General features: G+C 34.0%; 1 non-coding gene across 1 annotated transcript; it reads left to right on the top strand.

Annotated features, from left to right (window-relative positions):
• Nucleotides 1–19,752: 19,752 nt before the first annotated feature.
• LOC126014928 (U2 spliceosomal RNA) lies at nt 19,753–19,944 on the top strand. Its single transcript, XR_007497872.1, has one exon. It is a non-coding gene; the product is annotated as a U2 spliceosomal RNA (small nuclear RNA).
• The last annotated feature ends 1,390 nt before the right edge of the window (nt 19,945–21,334 follow it).

Raw genomic sequence — 21,334 nt, 5'->3', positions numbered from 1 at the left:
AAAGCTGTAATTTTGCTTTATGGAAGGCTAACAATTACAAAGTAGACATAATGCTTCTTTGTATACTGTATTTCTTACATATATCACATTCAAAATTCTCGATAGATAATGCAAATACATTGCCTTAACTTCTTTTTTCTTTATTGCTGTTTCAAAACATGCTTGGATTTCTATTAATTCCCACTGCTTCATTTCCTGAAAAAGTAACATAATCAATCTGGCTTGTTCTTCCTTTACTCATTAATATGAAGAAATTCAGTAGACCTAAGTAGTTCTCATTTACCTATGGGTATCAAACTTTCAGTTGTATGGTAGTTACAAGGAAAAGAAGATGGATTCCATATTCCATTCAAATAGAGAGAAAATCCTAAAACTGAGTTAACTATATACCAGTATACTATAACATTCAATTAATTCTAGAATGATAAAGATTCTATGTCCAGTATTAGATGAAACTTTTCCTGACTTAGAAAGTTTATTGAAAAAATTGATAAACTAAAAACCTCTATACTTAATAATGTAAATTTATAGTAAATGAATGGTATCAAAACCATTATCTTTATTAAACTTTTGAATATGAAAAAATTTATAGATATAGATTAGAATCTTATTTAAAATTCTACTATATAGTACTGTAGCCTTGCATGTGGCTGACACAGGTTCAAACTCAGGAATCCTATATGGTTCTTGAGCATCACCAATAGTATTGCAGAGTCAGGTGTAACCCCTGAGCATCATTAGGTATGGCACCATATAAAACTACAACAAGAACAACAACAAAAGTTTAGGACCATAGGGTAACATTTATTACCTAAAATAGCATAGTAACAAACAACAAATCTAAAAGTGAATCCATTTGAAATGAAAACTATATTTTAGTTTTGTCAAGATTATTTTACATTTATATGGCATACACATATTAGTCATGGTGTGTGTGTAATGTTTTATAATTTTAAGTATCAATTATACCTACACTAGAGTTGGAAAATAAAACATGAAAATAAAGGAATAATATATTCCAATACAAAATATTATCAGAAAATTTAAATATTCATAAAAAGCTTTAAGTAAAAATAAATTTTCTATGTTAGTATCAAGAAGATAAAAGTATTTATTTTCTTTAGCTTTTTAGCTGAATTAATATAAATGATTTCTTTCAGGCTTCTATATTAGTATAAATTGAAATATTTTTCTCTATTCAGAAAATCAAAGATAAAGCAATAAAAAATAAAATAAGAATTTAGGAAGAAAGAAGTGATAGAGATCAATATATTTAGGTATGTGAAAAAAAATAACAACTCATAAATTTTATCAGGTAGATTATTCTTAAATGCCATTCAAACTACATTAGAGTTATCCAAGGAACCAAAAATGTTTGGCAGTATGTAATAAAATTTCAGTTGAACTCAGATGCCAGCACCCCTATCTGCCTGTCTTCTGTGCTGTGCTGCATTTTCAGCCTATTTTCATCCTGTGTGTGGCTCATCTGCGGACAGCTCGCCTTCCCTGGAGCCTTCCCTCGAGGTGAGTTTACACGCCCAGAAAGGGAGGAGCCAGAGGAGCACGACCGCTGCGCTTTGCTTCATGGTTCTGCACATCATTTAGCCAATGAATACAACCATACCACGTAGAAAAACACACAATACAAGTGTGACAATGGGGAAACAATGCAGGCCAGTGCCAGACATAGAGAAAGACGATGACAACTCTGATGACTTGAACATGACCAACCAACTAGTCAGTATCTCACATAAAGACTTTAGAGTCGCAATTGGAAGATGTTCAAAGAACTCAAAGAAAGTATAGCAGAGAACACTAATAAGAATCAAGAGTATATGAAGATAGAAATCAGAAAACTCCAAATTGAAATTTCAGGTCAAATAACAGGTCTGAAAAACTCAGTAGATAAATTGAAGAAAAACGTGGTTGAGCTTTCCCATGGGTTAACAGCAGCTGAGGATAGAATTAGTACACTGGAAGATGAATGAATAACAATTTCATACAGCAGAAGAAATTGGAAAAAAGCCTTAAAGCAAATGATCAAACAATGGAAAAATTACTCAAAAAATGAAAACAGATAAAAAGAGAAGTCTATGATAAGCTCAACAGAAACAACTTAAGAATCATTGGAGTCCCAGAGACCCAGGAAGAAAATCTGCAGGAAGAATAAATAGTCAAGAGCATCATTAAAGAGACACTACCAGAGCTAAAGAATACATGCCATCAAATCCTACATGCCTGAAGAGTACCAACTAAAAGATACCCCAGAAAAAACATCCCAAGACACATACATCCTAGTCACAATGATGAATCCCACAGATAGAGACAGAATTCTGAAAGCAACAAGATCGAAAAGAGATATTACATTCAAGAAAACATCCTTGAGATTTACTGCAGACCAGTAACTGGAAACACTCAAGGCCAGAAGGCAGTGGTGGGACATAGTGACAAAACTCAATGAAATAAATGCTTCGCCTAAAATACTGCACCCAGCAAAACTCACTTTCAGGTTTGAAGGAACAATACATGGTTTCACAGACAAACAACAGCTCAAAAACTTTACAGACTCAAAACCATTCTTAAAAGAAAAGCTAAACGGCCCACTTTAACACAAGACTGACCAACAGACACACCAAACTTCGATATAAAGATGGCACTAACTCCCAGGATAATTCTTTCTCTCAATGTCAATGGACTAAATGCACCAGTTAAGAGACACAGAGTGACTAAATAGATCAAAAAACTCAATCCAACCTTCTGCTGCTTACAAGAAACACACCTGAATAGTCAGAACAAACATAAACTCAAAATAACTGAAGGAAAATCATCCAAGCAAAAACACCCATAAAAAAGCTGGAGTGGCCATACTAATATCAGATGATTCAAACTTTATACTTAGGAAAGTTGTAAGGGACAAAGATGGACAATATGTATTAATCAAGGTATACGTACAGCAGGAAGAAATCACTCTCCTAAACATATATGCACCAAATGAAGGGCCAGCAAACTATTTAATACAATTGTTGAAAAATCTAAAAAATAATATCAATAACAAAACAATAATTGTGGGAGACCTCAACACGGCATTGTCAACACTTGTCAGGTTAACCAGACTGAAACCCAACAAGAATATACTAGACCTGAAAAGAGAAATGGAATAAAGAGGCCTAGTAGATATATACAGGACACTCCACACCCAGTAGCCTGTATACACATTCTTCTCTAATGTACATGGGACATTCTCCAGGATAGACTATATGCTAGCACATAAAACATACCTCCATAATATCACGAGGATAGAAATTTTGTAGGCTACCTTTGCTGACCAAAAGGCCCTGAAATTATATGTTAACTACAAAGGGACACAAACCAGAGGCAAATATTGTCCTCAATGGAGAAAAACTGAAAGCCTTTCCTCTAAATTCTGGCACAAGACAAGGCTGTCCTCTCTCACCACTCCTATTTAACATAGCACTGGAAGTACTTGCTATAGCGATTAGGCAAGAAAAAGATATCAAGGGAATCCAGATAGGAAAGGAAGAAGTCAAGCTCTAGCTGTTTGCAGATGACATGATACTCTACCTAGAAAACACGAAAGTCTCTATGGAAAAACTTCTAGAAATAATAGACTCATATAGCAAGGTGGCAGGCTACAAAATTAACACACAAAAATCAATGGCCTTTCTATACACCAATAGTAATAAGGAAGAAAAGGACATTAAGAAAACAACCTCATTCACAATAGTGCCACACAAACTCAAATATCTTGGAATCAACTTGACTAAAAATGTGAAGGACAAAACTCTGCTCTAAGAAATAAGAGAGGACACTCAGAAATGGAAGCACATGCCCTGCTCATGGATTGGCAGGATTAACATCATTAAAATGGCAATACTCCCCAAAGCATTGTACAGATTTAATGCGATCCCTATAAAGATATCCATGACATTCTTCAAAGAAGTGGATCAGACACTTTTGAAATTCATTTGTAACAATAAACACCTTAGAATAGCTAAAGCAATCATTGGGAAAACAAATATGGGAGGAATTACTTTCCCCAAATTTAAACTGTACTACAAAGCAATAGTTATCAAAACAGCATGGTATTGGAATAAAGGCAGGCCCTTAGATCAGTGGAATAGGCTTGAATACTCAGAGAATGTTCCCTAGACATACAATCACCTAAGTTTTGGTAAAGGAGCAAGAAATCCTAAATGGAGCAAAGAAAGCCTCTTCAACAAGTGGTGTTGGCACAAATGGCTAGCTACTTGCAAAAAATTGAACCTAGAACCCCAGCTAACATCATGTATGAAGGTTAAATCCAAATGGATGAAAGACCTCGATGTCAGACCTGAAACCATAAGATATATAGAACAACATGTAGGCAAAACACTCCAGGACATTGAGAGTAAAGGCATCTTCAAGGAGGAGACTGCACTCTCCAAGCAAGTGAAAGCAGAGATTAACAGATGGAAATATATTAAACTGAGAAGCTTCTGCATCTCAAATGAAATAGCACCCAGGATACAAAAGCCCCTCACTGAGTGGGAGAATCTATTCTCCCAATACCTATCAGATAAGGGGGCTAATCTCCAAAATATACAAGGCACTGACAGAACTTTACAAGAAAAAAACATCTAATCCCATCAAAAAAATGGGGAGAAGAAATGGACAGACATTTTGACAAAGAATAAATACAAATGGCCAAAAGACACATGAAAAAATGCTCCACATCACTAATCATCAGGGAGATGCAAATCAAAACAACTATGAGGTGCCACCTCACACCCCAGAAATTGACACACATCACAAAGAATGAGAACAAGCAATGTTGGCGGGGATGTGGAGAGAAAGGAACTCTTATCCACTGCTGGTGGGAATGGTGTCTAGTTCAACCTTTATGGAAAGCAATATGGAGAGTCCCCCAAAAACTGGAAATCAAGCTCCCATAAGACCCAGCTATACCACTCCTAGGAATATACCCTTGGAACACAAAAATACAATACAAAAACCCATTCATTGCAGCACTATTTACCATAGCAAGACTCTGGAAACAGCCAAGATACCCTTCAACAGATGAATGGCTAAAGAAACTGTGGTACATATACACAATGGAATATTATGCAGCTGTCAGGAGAGATGAAGTCATGAAATTCTCCTATACATGGATGTACATGGAATCTATCATGCTGAGTGAAATAAGTCAGAGAGAGAGAGAGAGAGAGAGAGAAAGACGCAGAATGGTCTCACTCATCTATGGGTTTTAAGAAAAATGAAAGACATTCTTGCAATAATAATTTTCAGACACAAAAGAGAAAAGAGCTGGAAGTTACAGCTCACCTCATGAAGCTCACCACAAACAGAGATGAGTTTAGTTTTGAACTATCCTAATATAGAGAATGTACGAGGGATATAGACAGCCTGTCTAGAGTAGAGGCTGGGGCTGGGTGGGGAGGAGGGAGATTTGGGACATTGGTGATGGGCATGTTGCACTGGTGATGGGAGGTGTTCTTTACATGACTGAAACCCAAACACAATCATGTATGTAATAAAGTTGTTTAAATAAAAAAATAAAGAAAAATAAATAAAATTTCAGTTGTTCATATGTTTTTAAAATTGTATAACTTGATACAGGATTAACTAAAAACATTATATATATTTGAATATATTTCATTGAAAAATAGTAAATGTCATGTATATAGACATTTAAATTAAATTGAATTAAATTAAAATTACATTAAAGTCTCCACTTTTATCTTACATTTCTTCTTTCATTTTGGTAAGCAGGGAAAACTAATTTTTTGTCTTCCTATCTAAAAGTATGATTTTGTTTTATTTAGTTTAGCTATTAGTTTTATTTCCACACTACATATGATTGAGATGGTGTGTTGTTTTTCTTTAGTCATATTGCTTATTTAATTTAAAACATAAACTAATCTTTATCTAATGGTCAATATATGGGAATTTAGGCTGTTTCCAATTCATGATTATTATAAATAATTCTGCAACAAACATGGGAGTTGATATATACATACATACATATATATATATTATATATATTGTTTTAACCATCTTTTTATTTTTTAAAGACCATCATTATTTGTGGGGGGTCATAGAACCTTGGGACATGGATTACTTTGTTTTACCACATATGTCTGCATTTTTCTATAAAACTAAGAAAGGAAAAAAGAAAAAAGAAAGGCTGAGGGCCAGGGGCCAAGCAGTCTCAGAAGCACTGGTGGAGAAAAAATAAGCACAGAACTAAACATTCAAGCCAAAGGCAATTACAATAGAATCAAGAAACCTAAATTTTAACAATCTAGACTTAAATAGACCTGTTATACTGGCAGGCCAGGGGGCAAAGGGTGGTAGTATAGGATGGACTTCAGTTTCATTGGTGGAAGAAGGTCAACTCTGGTGGTAAAAATGGCCCTGACTCAAGTAAATCTAAAATTCAACTATAAATGACTTTGTAGATCACAATGTTTGCAATAAAATAAAATTTTAAAAAAGTAAAATAAAGACAGTATAATAATAATAATACCCAGAGAAAATAGAGTTTAGATCTGGAATGACCAGCCCATGATAAGAAGCTTATCACAAAGAGTGCTAAGCGCAATTAGAAAAATAACTACACTAACAACTATCAGGACGATGAGAGAGAAACACAATGCCTGTCTCAAAGACAGCAGAAGAATGGGGGAGGAGGGAAATGGGGAACAAAGGTGAAAGTAATGTTGCTTGGTGAAGGGGTGGGTGTGCGTTATATGGCTGACATCCAAGTCTGAACATATATATAACCATGATGCTTATGTAAAGATATATTAAGTAAATAAATAAAATATTAACTATTTTTAATATATAATATTATATTTTATTTAACATGTATAAAATTTATTTGATCATATTAAATAAATAAAACAAAAATAAACCAACATTATTTATTGAGTGTTTATTATTAAGTAATTTAATATGTGAATTATAACTATATTTACACTCAAAAGAGTGACAAAAGTATTACATATGTACGAGTAATTACTAAGTGGACTAAAGAAAATATTTTTGAAATCTTTATAAGATAAATTAAATTAAATCCAAGTTAAATTACAGTAAAATAATGGCCACCAATGTTTCAAATTTAGTACTGGTCTTGTCTTATAACTTTGTATGAGAAAGAGTGAGGGTTATTTAATTCTTTTTTGTCATGAACCAAAAGTAGTCTAATAACACATCCTAAAGCCTTCAGCAGAAATTATCCAGCAAACTCTAAAAAGACATTTACATGCATATATTTTCTTTAAAATGGTCTCTCAGATTGAAATCTTATCAATGGAGAAAGCAGAGTCTAAATAGTTTTAATGTGCCAATTCTTATGCATTTCCTATTTGACCTCCATTTTTTTTCTAAAGTTCTCTGCTTTAGCTAGGCTATTTAAAGATGGTGTTTATCCTCTATAGAACTGAGTTTACCATGCTGGGGTTATGGACCAAGGGTAATAAAGAGAAGGAGGATATTGGACAAAGGTTGAGAGACATGGTGGAGGCTGTGGTGTTGGGACTTTAAATGTATGAAATCCTATTATTAATAGTATTGTAATTCATAATGCCTCAAATAAAAATTTTAATATCATTGTTTTGAGATAAATTTCCCTAGAGATAAGTAATAATAATAATTTTTTCATGTGTCGGCCATCTGTTAATCTTTTTCAGAGAAGAGCCTGTTCCATCTCCTCTCCCCATTTTTTATAGGGCTTTAGGTTTTGTGGAGTTAAAACCTTTGTGAGAACTTTATATATTCTAGATACCATTCATCATCTGAGGCATTGAGAACAAAATTTTTCTCCCATTCAGTTAGCTGCCTTTTAATTTTAGTTCATGTTTCTTTTACCATACAGAAACTTTTTAGTTTGATGTAGTCCCATTTATTGACGCTATAACTCTTGCCATTGGCATAACTGTCATCTAAGACTTCTTTGCAGTATAATTCTTAAAGTGTTCTGCCTATGTTTTCCTCAATGAACTTTATGGATTTGAGTCTAATCTCAATCATCTTTGAATTAGTTTTAATTTGAGTCTAATCTTAATTCACTTTGAATTGCCTTTTGAGTAAGGTGTGAGAAATGGATCAATATTTAAGTTTTTTACACATCATTATCCAATTGTTCCAACACTATTTGTTGAAGAGCCTACTTTTGTTTCATTTCATATTTGTGGCTCCTTTGTCAAGGATTAGTTGACCATATACTGGGGGATTGTCACTGGATATTCTATTTTGACACATTGGTCTAAAAACCAGTTTTTGTTCCAGTATCATGTTTTGATCACTATGGAATTAATATAGTAGAGCTTCGAGTAGGTAATGCAATGCCTCCTAGTTTCTTGTATTTCACATTGATTTGACTATCTTAGGTCTCTCATGATTCCATAAAACTTTATAATTGATTGTTTTAATTCCTTGAAGAATGTTGCCTGAACTTGAATAGGAATTGCATTTAATCTACGGTATTTTCCGGCATATAAGACAACTGGGTGTATAAGACGACCCCCTAATTTTGCAGTTAAAACATAGGTTTAGTCCTATATTTGCTGTATCAGACAGAACGTTCCTGTGCTGCATGTGCTGCATGTGTTCCTGTGCTCATGTACCACAGTGAGCCAATTACAACAAGCTAAGGTTCAAAGGTTATACTGGAATAGACTTCCTCTCTGACTCTGGCCAATCTGAGCAGGCTTTTTACAGTGTCGATTCGGGTCCAGAACATTGTCTAATTTGCATGCATAAAAAGCCTGCTTGGATTGGCTGAGTTAGAGAGGCGGTCCGAGCAGCCTGGCAGTGATTGGTGCAGGATCGAGTTGGAAAATTCGTTTTGTGGCAATATTCAGACAATTTTTAGCGGCATATTGAAACATTTTTCAGGATATACTCAGCGTATAAGACGACCCCCGATTTTCAGTTGACTTTTTTTTGTTTCAAAAGTTGTCTTATACGCCGGAAAATATGGTATATAGTAGATTGTAAAACAGTCATTTTGATGATATTTATTCTACCAATCCATGAGCATAGAATATTATTCCATTTCTTAGGCCTTTTTCAATTTCTTTCTGAAGTGTTTTAAAGTTTTCTTGATATAGGTCTTTTACCTCTCTTGTTAGGTTGATTCCTAGGTACTTCATAATTTTGGAAACTATTTTAAATGGCATAGAGTCTATGATTTCTTTCTCCTCTGAGTCATTATTTGTATAAAGGAATGGTAATATCTTTTGTGTATAGACTTTGTAGCTCTCCACTTTACTGTATTGGTTTATTATTTCTAGGAGCTTTTCTCTAGACTCTTTAGGGTTTTTTTATGTACATCATCATACATTTTATGCATGTCATTTGAACATAGAGATAGTTTGACTTCCTCTTTTCAGATTTGGAGTATCAATTGGAGATCAATTCTGATCTGATTTATTTGAGCATTTTCCCTTTTTTTTTTTAAATGAGTCTTGCCAGTGGTTTGTCTATCTTGTTTATTCTTTCAAAAACCAACTCATGGTCTCATTAATTTCTTGTATAGTTTTCTTTGTTTTTATACTATTGATTTCTGCTCCAGTTTTCATTATTTATTTTCTTCTGCTTATATTTGGGTTTCTTTGCTGTTGGTTTTCCACATATTTAAGGTGCCCCTTTAAGTTGTTAATCTTTCATTTTTTTTCTTTTCTAATATAGGTCTGTGTTTCTATGAGTTTCACCTAATTACTACTTTTACTGTGTCCCAAAATTTTGGGCAATTTGTTTCTTCATTATGATTAGTTTTAAGAAAACTTTTTATTTCTTCTTTAATTCCTCTTTTATCCAGTTGTTGTTGAGCAGCATGTTGTTTAGTTTTTAGGGGTTAGATTTTCTCCACATATTCTTTTTATAGTCAATCTTGATCTCTGTGAAATTGTGGTCTGAAAGGATGGTTGGTATAATTCTTATATTTGTGACCTTATGTAGGTTAAAATTGTGTTCTAAAATGTGGTCTATTCTGAAGAAAAAATATCATGTACACTTGAGAAGAATGTGTATTCTAATTTTGAGGATGTCAGGTCTTGTATAAATCCATTAATACTAATTCTTCTAGTTTCTCATTTAGATATCTAAGTCTTTGTTTGTGAAAGACTAGTAAATCTATCTATGGTGATATTGGGGTATTGAAATCTCCAACTACTATTCTCTTTCCATCCATAAATTTTTCTAAGTTTGTGAGCAAAAGCCTTACATATTTTGGTGCATAAATGTTGATCAGAGTTAGCACTTCTTGGTTTATAAATTCCCTGACCAATAAGTAGCGTCCATCTTTGTCTCTAGTACTTTATTACGGTTGAATGTAGTTTGGTCTCATTAGAGTATGGCTGTTGCAACTTTTTGTTTTGTGTTTCAGTGGATTTTATAATTGTTTTCTGTCCTTTTACTCTAACTCTGTGCCTATACTGAACTTGTGTGTTTCCTGTAGCAGCAGATGTCTGATCCAGTTCACTATTCTGTGACTTTTGAATGGGGGAGTTAAGTCTATTGATATGTAAGGAAACAATTGACAGAAAGAGCTGTTGTGCCACAATATTGTGTGGGGTTGTTATTGTTACAATTGGGGATTTGGTTTGTGTAATTGCTGTTTGAGTAGTTCATTTAGGGTCAGTTTGGTGAGAGCAAGTTCTTTTTGCAAGTTCTTTATGTCCAAGAAAGTTTTTAATTTTCTCTTCCATGTAAATGAGAGTTTTACTGGGTAGTGGACTCTAGGTTGAAAATATCTTTCATTTAGTAGTTTGAATATGTCTTTTGACTTTTTTCTGGCCTGGAATGTTTCAAATGAAAGATAAGTTTGGTTGTCATATTTGAGGTTTTCTTCTTCCCTACTAATTTAAAATACCCATATTTTTTCTATTTTTTGATATTTGGATTATTAAATGTTTTGGTATTGTTCTGTTAGTGTCTACTTTGTTTGGCAATTTTATTGCCTCTTGGATTAGGCAAGAAAAAGCTATCAAGGAAATTCAGATGAAAAAGGAAGAAGTCAAGCTCTCACTGTTTGCAGATGACATGATACTATACTTAGAAAACCCTAAAGACTCTACCAAAAGGCTTCTAGAAACAATAGATTCATATAGCAATGTGGCAGGCTACAAAATTAACACAAAATAATCAATGGCCTTTCTATACACCAATAATGATAGCGAAGAAATGGACATTACCAAAATAACCCCATTCACATTAGTGTCACACAAACTCAAATATCTTGAAGTCAACATGACTAAAGACGTGAAGGACCTATAGGAAACTATAAAAACCTGCTCCAAGAAATAAGAAAGAAGATGTGGAAATGTAAACACATACCTTGCTCTTGGATTGGCAGGATTAATGTCATTAAAATGGCAATACTCCCCAAAGCATTGTACAGATTTATTGCGATCCCTGTAAAGATACCCATGACATTCTTCAAAGAAATGGATCAAACACTTCTGAAATTCACTTATAACAATAAACACCAACGAATAGCTAAAGCAATCCATGGGAAAAGGAATATGGGAGGCATTACTTTTCCCAACTTTAAACTGTATTACAAAACAATAGTTATCAAAACAGCATTGTATTGGAATAAAGACAGACCTTCAAATCAGTGGAATAGGCTTGAGTACTCAGAGAATTTTTCCCAGACATACAGTCTGGGACATAAAGGAGCAAGAAATCCTAACTGGAGCTAGTAAAGCCTCTTCAACAAGTGGTGTTGGCACAACTGGTTAGCTACTTGCAAAAAAGTGAACACATATCCCCAGCTAACACCATGTATGAAGGTAAAATCAAAATGAATTAAAGACCTTGATATCATAACTGTTATAAAAATATGTAGGTAAAAAACTCCATGACATTGAGATTAAAGGCATCTTTAAGGAGAAAACAGCAGAGACAAACAGATAGAAATATATTAAACTGAGAAGCTTCTGCACCTCAAAGGAAATAGTGTCCAGGATACAAGAGCCACCCACTGAGTGGGAGAAACTATTCACCCAATACCCATCAGATAAGGGGCTAATCTCCAAAATATACAAGGCACTGACAGAACTTTACAAGAAAAAACATCTAATCCCATCAAAAAATGGGGAGAAAAAACGAGCAGACACTTTGACAAAGAAGAAATACAAATGGCCAAAAGGCACATGAAAAAATGTTCCACATCACTAATCATCAGGGAGATGCAAATTAAAATATGATTCGGTACCATTTCACACCACAGAGATTGGTGCACATCACAAAGAATGAGAACAAGCAGTGCTGGCAGGGATGTGGAAAGAAAGAAACTCTTTTTTTTGGGAGGGGGTTTTGGGTCACACCCAGCAGTGCTCAGGGGTTACTCCTGGCTCTATACTCAGAAATCGTTCCTGGCAGGCACAGGGGACCATGTGGGATGCCAGGATTTGAACCACCATCCTTCTGCATGAAAGGCAAACGCCTTACCTCCATGATATCTCTCTGGCCACAGAAAGAAACTCTTATTCACTGCTGGTGAGAAGCCTCTTTCCTGAAGGTGGAAAAGTTCTCTGTTATTATCTCCCTCACTACTTTTTCTTCTTTCCCTTTTTCTTCCCCTTCTGGTAATTCTATAATTCATAGATTATTTCTTATGCCTTTGATCATTAAGTACCTTACATTTCTTCCAATGTTTGTTCCTCTTCTTTTTTGACTTCTTTATCACTGTTGGCTTGTAATTTGTCTTTAAGTTTGTCTATGCAAATTTTCATCTGTGTAATTCTACTATTATGGTTTGCTAAGATATTTTTAAGTTTCTTTTATTTCATTTGTATGGATTTTCTCATCTTCTAAAAGAGTTCTTTTGAGTTGGTTGACTATTGTATACTAGTTTTCATGCAGTTTGAGAAAAGGAGAATTGATCTGTAGGAAGAGGGGTTCTGTGTTCCTGCCCAGACACAGAACTGACTGACCCTATGAGGCAGATGATCAGGTATGGTGCTGGAACCCAAAAGGAGACTGAGAACATGCTGGAAGACAGCCCCATTCATGTTTGGTGAGAATTTTAGGATATGAAGTTTTCTGTTCCCTGAGGCCAGTCAGGTTTATATCTGTGCAGGAAATAGTTAGCAATTTTTTAAATCATACTTCAATAACGTTGCTTGTTTAGAAAAATAAACTCCAAAAAATATACCTAAAGTCAACTTTTATACAAACAATTTAATAGATCACTTTCTTAAGCACCCTGATACTCCAGCATTCTAAATCACTAAATGCAAAGATAATCAGTTTTACCATCTTAATTTTCTTAACTTTACCTATATTCACAGGTCAGTTATATCTCACTCCATTTTTATCAATTACCATCTGACATAAGATGTCTTAACCTGTTTATGTGACTCAAACTCATTAATGTGTATGTGAAAATGAGCAAAATTAAGTTATATATGTAACACATATGCAATTTATATTATTAAGTTATGCTGTTGTTGATACAGCCTCAGAGTTGTCTGTATTTACCCTGTCCCATTTTTACCCTCAGCATAAACTTCTCATTGAATGTTCATTTTCAGTATGAACAGATTCTTTGAGTTTTTACCAATTGTTTTAGTAAATTGTAAAAAATATTAAGTGATTTACTTCTGCCACCAGATGAAAGATGCCAAATAAGCCAATTCTCACTTTCTGATCCCAGAATACTAATTTGGAATTCCTATTAATGCCAAGTGATGGCATTATGTAATATAATGCTTATATAGTGCTTTATGTACATCATCAGGTAAGCTTGAGTATTCTATTCTTTTTGTTTGTTTGTTTTTTGGGCCTCACCCATTTGATGCTCAGGGGTTACTCCTGGCTAAGTGCTCAGAAATTGCCCCTGGCTTGGGGGGCCATATGGAATGCCGGGAGATCGAACTGTGGTCCTTCCTTAGCCAGCGCTTGCAAGGCTGACACCTTACCTCTAGCGCCACCTTGCCGGCCCCAATATTCTATTCTTTCATAACATTTCCCATTGATTTTGAACTAAAATTCAGTTTATTCTATCAAACATCTACAGGGAAACAGTTTTCTTAATTTTCTTTGTTAGCCTGACTAAAAGCTTGTTGATTTTATGGATATTTTAGAATATTTAGATATTTTTGTCTAATTACTGTTATCTACTGCTTTTCTAATTTTAGTTAAGTATTTCGGGGCCAGAGTGATGGCACAGCAGTAGGGCATTTGCCTTACACGCAGCTGACCCAGGACGGACTGCAATTTGATCCCCCAGCATTCTCTAATATTCCCCAAGCCAGGAGTAACCCCTGAGCATCACCAGATGTGGCCTAAAAATCAAAAAGAAAAAAGTATCTCCATGTGACTTCCACTAACACCATGGGGGTACAGACTTTGGTACCAGCACATGAGGAAGAGTATGTCACTATTTAGTTCTCTCTGTGCCACTAAGATTTGGATGTTGGAGAGCTGTGACAAAGCTTTGTGATGATAGAAATCTAGGCATCTTCTTGACTTTTTTCCTATGTATTTTGTTTGGGCTTGACTTTTTTTTAACACTGTTTTGTTAGTGTGGCATATAGTGTTCATGCCTGAAAATTTCCCTTCTATCTAGCTGTTTTGTGATTCTGTAACTAAGAGAGCAGGTATATGTTGAATTTTTGTTGTCTATATCAATTTTTTTGTTCTTGAGCATGCAAAATTATATTACATTAACTGTTTATTGTAAGTGTGAATATGTGTGCATTTCTTTTATTTTTTCACACGAGAAAGAAGGTTGTTACTGGCCCCAGACTGAGCAGCATCTTTGACTCTAAACACCTATTTCAGAAAGTAAACCAAACTTTTTATTTTATTTTTCTTCTTTTTTGAGGGTGAGGGGCAAAGCTAGTGATGTTCGGGGCTAACTCCTGTCTCTGTACCCAGGGATTATTCTAGATGAATTTGAGAGATCAGATGGGGTGACAGGGATTGAACCATGATCCTTGTGCAAGGCAAGCATCTTACCAACTGTATTATAATAATAATATTATTATTATATAATAAATTATTATAATTATATATATTATATATTATATTATATATTATATATATAATATATAATATATTATTATAATTATAATATTATTATAATAATATTATTATTATTATTACTCCAACCCTGTTTCAACTAAACTTTAACATCACTGGATATTGGCTGTGTTCTCAGTCATTCAATCCCATAAAAATGAAAGGCTAGGGGGCCGGGCGGTGGCGCTAAAGGTAAGGTGCCTGCCTTGCCTGCGCTAGCCTTGGACGGACTGCGGTTCAATCCCCCGGTGTCCCATATGGTCCCCCAAGCCAGGAGCGACTTCTGAGCACATAGCCTGGAGTAACCCCTGAGCGTCACCGGGTGTGGCCCAAAAACCAAAAAAAAAAAAAAAAAAGTTTAAAAAAAAAAAATGAAAGGCTAAATTGTCATCCTGTTTCCAGAAGCAAAGTTCAGCTTCAATGCCCATTAATATACTATTGTTCTAGTGCCTATCTAGTCTATAGAAATGCTTAAGCAATTTTTGATTGCAGTCATGCATTTAGAAGTGTTTTGGCTGTTGTGCTTCCAATTAGAGATAAAAATAGGAATAATGAATAAAACATAGAAACTTGAAACCAAAAGGGTCTAATCATATTTAAATATAAAGCAATAGTTTCATAGCGAAAAATTGGATCTAAAAACGCAAAATCATTGGAGAAAGCTGGCTTCTCCTTTGCTGCATCTGGTAGTGGCAGTGCACATTTAAAACTCTATTTCCCCAAAAGTTGTTCCTCAGTCTGTGCTATTCTAATGCTTCAGTAAACTTCTTCATACATGTGTATAGTAGCTCTGTGCACAAATTCTCTAAAGAATACAGCTAGCAGAGAAATAGCTGTCATGGCACTAGACACTTCTCAAAATTTTCTTGAGGCTGTCAAACCGGTTTCCAAATAATGGTAATTTACATTTCTATCAACACAATTATGAGCATTCCTATTTCTCCCTTTCCCCACAAAATATCTTGCTTCTGGATATCTTCTTTCCACTTCTTTCCCACTGACACTGCTAATGGAAGTAAATAAGTATCTTGTTGTTTTAATTTATGTGTGTTTGAATTTGAATCATGTTTCAATTTTTTAATGTTTTGTTTTGGGGCTACATCTAGTGATATTCAGGGGTTACTCTTTGTGATGCATTGAGGGATCACTCCTGGAAAGTTTTGGGGACCATCTAAAATTCTGGGGATGGAACTGATGTCGTCCATATGCAAGGCAAGCGTCCTACCTGCTGTACTATTTCTCATGTTCCCTGTTTTTAAGTTTTAATGAGTAGTTTTGAGTTATCTTCCATAAGCTTTCCTATGTCTAACCTTTTTCCATTTTTCTGTTGTTTTTTTTTCTGATTTTTAGCTGCTATCTATATGACCCTCAACATAATACTAAGTTTCATTCTAAATACTAGACCAGAACTGCATGCCACTGTTGCCTCCATAAAAACCAAATACCTTAAACAATTTTTGGTCCTCATCCCATTTATTATTATGATAATCCCATATTATTCATGTAGTTGATCACATTTTTTAGCCAATTCACTGTCAATGTCATTTTTTTGTATCTCTTAGCCTTCTTTTGTTTCTCTGTCAGTTTTTCTATAAATGTGTTGTTATTATCTTAGAGTCATCAGTGCCAAGTGCATATAAGATACTTAGTAATTACATTTAAGTTGTAGTTAATAGTGACTCATTACCACTATGATCAATCTATATATTTCAGCATTAATTCTGGCACTCATCAACTTAGAAATGCATATTTACAGTATCTGGGAGAGAGTCTTCCTTTAACATTCTTCACAAGTATCATTCTTCTCTTCTTTAAATGTGATCTTTAGATGTTGCACTCAAAGTCCATCTTTGTGAACTTTCCTGACACTTGACATGCTTGGTACAGACATTATAAACTTTACTACATTATGTGGCAAAAAAAATATATATATACACACACATATGTGCTAAAATAGTAATTAGAAGGTATCATCACACTTGTTTTCCATAGTCACTACTCTAGAATTTAATTTAAACTTTTTCAGAAACAAAGCATTTTTTCCCTCTTAAGCTGTTTCACTTCACTGAAGTATAAAATTGGAAAATTTTAAGATCCACATAAAGTATAAATCATTTTTACATAGTAAATTCTTTGCATTCTAGGTTAATTTTATTTTAAAATATAATAGTAATAGAAATATTTTTAATTTCCCTATTTTACAAAAGGCAGATATTTCAAAATGCAAAGGTAGTAAACTGAAAATTCTAGATTGATCTTTCATGATCATGGCTTATTTAAGGGTACTATTTCTTGTTTTGTTTTGGGGTCACACATTACTGTGTTCAGGACTTATGCTTGACTTTGTGCTCATGGATCACTCCTGGTTACTTTGATTTAAATCTTATTTTTTCATAAAATAAACATATATTGGGAGTAGCTTTTGTTAGAATTAGTAGCTTAAACTCATTCAATAGCATAAGTACATTGTAAAGAGATGAATATCTATTGGTCATATTGCTGTTGTATTTATACTATATAAGATATTGGATATTTTCCACAAGTTAACCTTTGGATAGTATCTAGTTATAATTTTAGGTTGAAATATTTGTGTCTTCATAAAATTTTGAACTTAATGTAAAAATGTCATTTTACTTTTGTGTAGACTTTCAAAATTCTGAGGTGGCACAAAACTTTACCACCTGAGAAATAATCTTGATGACCATTGCACCATGAAATAGCAATTGTAAAGCTGGGAACACCCCTTTCAGAGAGAAGAAAAGCATATGTCAAATTGACTTAACGATAGATCCTTCAGGCAAAATACATCCTTCTTTGGCACTGTCAAGAAGTTGAATAAATCAGAGATAAGTGCGTTAAAATGTCAGTACCCACAAGAGACTGAAAAACACCTATAACTTTTCCACAATTTAGTGAAATATTAACCATAATACCCCCAGTTATTTGTACCTTAATATGGAGTAGAAAATTATACCTTCACAATCACTGGAAGAGACTGTCAAAGCACAGGGAGACTAGAATTATTGTCCTAAGACATTAAACTGGATGATGTGAATGATCTTGCTAAAAGGTTTTAAGTCTCTGTTTATTTATAGAAATAATCCTTTCCCCTCTGTTTCATCAATCACTGGTTTCTCAAATACCAACCAAATGGCTTTAGATTACTACTGCTGTTCAAAATAGTTTGCTATTTTAAATCGCTGAAATGTGATTTGGTGAACTTCAATAAAAATATAATTTTCTAAGATTTGTAAGTAAACCTGCTAAAACTGGGAAATTTGCTAAACCCAGTACGAAACCCTCCAGCAAAAGCTTTGCTGGGTCATTGATCACCAGTGACAGCAAATAGTGACCTCACACCATCAGAATGTAAACTTCCAAACTCATTGATAGCATTCCTGACTTGGGGTTAGAATTTATGTTCTCTCTCTATAAACTGTTTGACTTAGATGATGAATGATGGTTAAGGTAATAGAGCAGCATAACTCTGTTGAAAATGCATTTAGGTTCAGGTTATTTTAAGCCTGTCTTTCTTTGAAGGTCAGTGCAAATACCTTCATATACTATACAATAAAATGATTAAAATTGCCTTGTCTTTCTTATTTCAGAAATGCTCATTTACCATGCAATTTTTTTCTTTTGAGTATTTAGTGAAAATCATTTTTAGTTTCCAAACTTGTTTTACTGTTTAACTTGACAAGATTTATATTTTAACTGTCTGTGAAACCTATTACATGTTCTCACTAAAAAAGGTAAATTTAGATACTATAAATGCTATAAACCTTAAGAAAATACATTTGTTAGAGTCCTTCTACCTGTATGTAGCCTTATTAAAACTATCATGATTATACATTTCTTTTTTTTTTTGGTTTTTGGGCCACACCCGGTAACACTCAGGGGTTACTCCTGGCTATGTGCTCAGAAGTTGCTCCTGGCTTGGGGGACCATATGGGAAACCAGGGGATCGAACCACGGTCCATCCAAGGCTAGCACAGGCAAGGCAGGCACCTTACCTTTAGCGCCACCGCCCGGCCCCATGATTACACATTTCTTAATCTAAAATGGTTTAAGTTCGTTATCATTTCAAATGAATAAACTGATTTTAAATTTATCTAACCACTAGAAATTTCTTGCCTTTTATTATCTCATATACCTATGAATTTTATTTTATTTCAAGCTATGAAGAGAAATTATTAAAGATTTATAAAAAACAAAAGGAACAAAATAATTATATGTAATTATATTATACTATGCTAAACTATACTATTATACTATACTATATTATAGCATACTGTAATAATAAGTATACTACTATAATATATTTTACTGAGCATTTCATAATAACGTAATGACTATGTATGTCACAGAAAAAAATAACACCTTTTCATGGATGAATGCTATACTCCTCACTTGAATCTTCATATTAGGTTCTTCACTTTTTTTATAGAAGAGGAAACTGAGGTTAAGAACTCAGACTTAGGGCCCGGAGAGATAGCACAGCGGTGTTTGCCTTGCAAGCAGCCGATCCAGGACCAAAGGTGGTTGGTTCAAATCCCGGTGTCCCATATGGTCCCCCGTGCCTGCCAGGAGCGATTTCTGAGCAGACAGCCAGGAGTAAGCCCTGAGCACTGCCGAGTGTGGCCCAAAAAAAAAAAAAAAAAAGAACTCAGACTTAAAGAAGAAATACATACTAATACTATTTCTTCTCAGGCCTTTGGATTAGGATCAAGTATAGTTTCTGTTTATTATCAGTTTACTATCTGATATATCATTTATCAGAGAATAACATATTAAAAGATTTATGGAGCAGGGAAATGGAGATAGAGCTTGCTCTCTCCACTCCCTGAATCGAACTGGTATTACAGTACCTCCAGGAATAGTAAACTTTCTCGAGGAAATACTTTTATATTTAAAAGAAGATGTTAAGGAGGGTTTTTTGTCTTGTTGCTCATTGTGAATGCTTTGCTCTGCCTGTCATATCATAGTGGCTCTACCCCTCCCTGTTTCTCTCCCTCTTCCCCTATGGCTCTGGCTTCTGCAGTCTCTCACTTTGTTTTTACTTTTCTTCTTTTTTTTTTGTTCTTGATTAAACTCAGAGACTATAACAAGTCATAAAGAAATAAAAATAGTACAAATTCAATTACATAAGAGTTCAGAAAAGAAAAACTATACTAAGAGATTTATGTAAAAGCTTAATTTCACATGAGAGTAGAATTTTGACTATACATTATAAAATTTATGCTCCTGAAAATATGGAGATAAGGGAAAATTAGATGCAGTTGTAGTCTATATCTCTGGATTTAGATGTTCCAAATATTAAAATAACCTTGAAAGATTATGGGGCCAGAGTGATACTACAACTAGTAATATGCTTGCCTTTCTGAAAACAAACTCAGAATCAGTCCCTGGCACTATTTGTGATCCTGAGAGAGCTGGGAGTAAGTACTGAGAACTGCCATATATGCCCCCAAACAAATTTATGTATGTATATTCCTAACTGTATATATAACAGTTAATATATATTTCAAAAATAATAGAATACTTTATTTGAAAGTTCTGGAGAGCATCTTTAATAAGAACCTTTTTATCTGGGCTTTTTTTTATAATATCTCATGTACTGATTTTCACATTGATTTCTATCCTTGATAAAATAGTTATGATTTTTACTAAGGATTCAAATAACTTTCTATAGTACCCATATGGTTTAAGCAAATAGAATAAGTCCCTCAGTGGGTTTTGTAAATGCTGACCAATCTGAGAATTCAAACTCCAGATAAAATGTTTCAAAATAAGGTGAAACAGAAACATCTTTTTTTAAATAAAAGTAATTTCTTTATTTAAAAACCATGATTATAAACTTGTTCATAATTGGGTTTCAGACATAAAATGCCCAACCCATTCACCAGTGCAACTTTCTTGCCACCAACGTTCCCTATCTCCTTTCTCCTCCTTTCAACATCCTTAATATTCCACTTATTAAAATCCATCTACTGAAATAATAGACATTTTCTATATTTCTAACCTCTCTCCTAAACTATCCATTTTGATAATATAGCCTATTTGTAATTCTGGTGGCTACAGAAACATCTAAAACTTTAAGTTGTTCAAAATAAGATTCTTGCTTTTGCTTCACAAAGCCTATTCCTTACCTCACTGGTTTTCATTTTCATAGAAGACAACTATGTTACTTCCTTAAAATGTATTGACCAATTATCACATATATTGTCATACTGTAGGTTTTCCTCATAAAACTATCATTAAGGGGCTGGAGAGAAAATAC

This window comes from Suncus etruscus, chromosome 7 (assembly GCF_024139225.1).
Source record: "Suncus etruscus isolate mSunEtr1 chromosome 7, mSunEtr1.pri.cur, whole genome shotgun sequence".
Lineage (NCBI taxonomy): Eukaryota > Metazoa > Chordata > Mammalia > Eulipotyphla > Soricidae > Suncus > Suncus etruscus.
This window is presented reverse-complemented; position numbering and strand designations above follow the sequence as displayed.